The sequence below is a fragment of the Solanum tuberosum genome, unplaced genomic scaffold (assembly GCF_000226075.1).
Source record: "Solanum tuberosum cultivar DM 1-3 516 R44 unplaced genomic scaffold, SolTub_3.0 scf00012, whole genome shotgun sequence".
Lineage (NCBI taxonomy): Eukaryota > Viridiplantae > Streptophyta > Magnoliopsida > Solanales > Solanaceae > Solanum > Solanum tuberosum.
In genome coordinates, this window is record NW_006238937.1 from 1,363,446 (window position 1) to 1,363,746 (window position 301).

Sequence of the window (301 nt, forward strand, 5' to 3'; positions counted from 1 at the left end):
AAGTCTTTAAACATTTAATAAAATAAATGAATAATACAGACTTCTCAACTATACTGACTATCTATGAAGCCTCTAACTGTTAAAGATGGAAGTCGGGACAAGACCCACGACATCCTAACAAAACTGAAAAGTAAATGAAATCCTCTGAAACAAGGAGGCTCACCATAGCAAACTCGAACTCTCGGATGAATCAACGAATCTCCTGTTGATGATCCTGAATACATGTGTCTGCATCATGAAAAGATGCAGGCCAAATGGCTCAGTACGTGGAATGTACGAGCATGTAAGAACAATCCTAAAG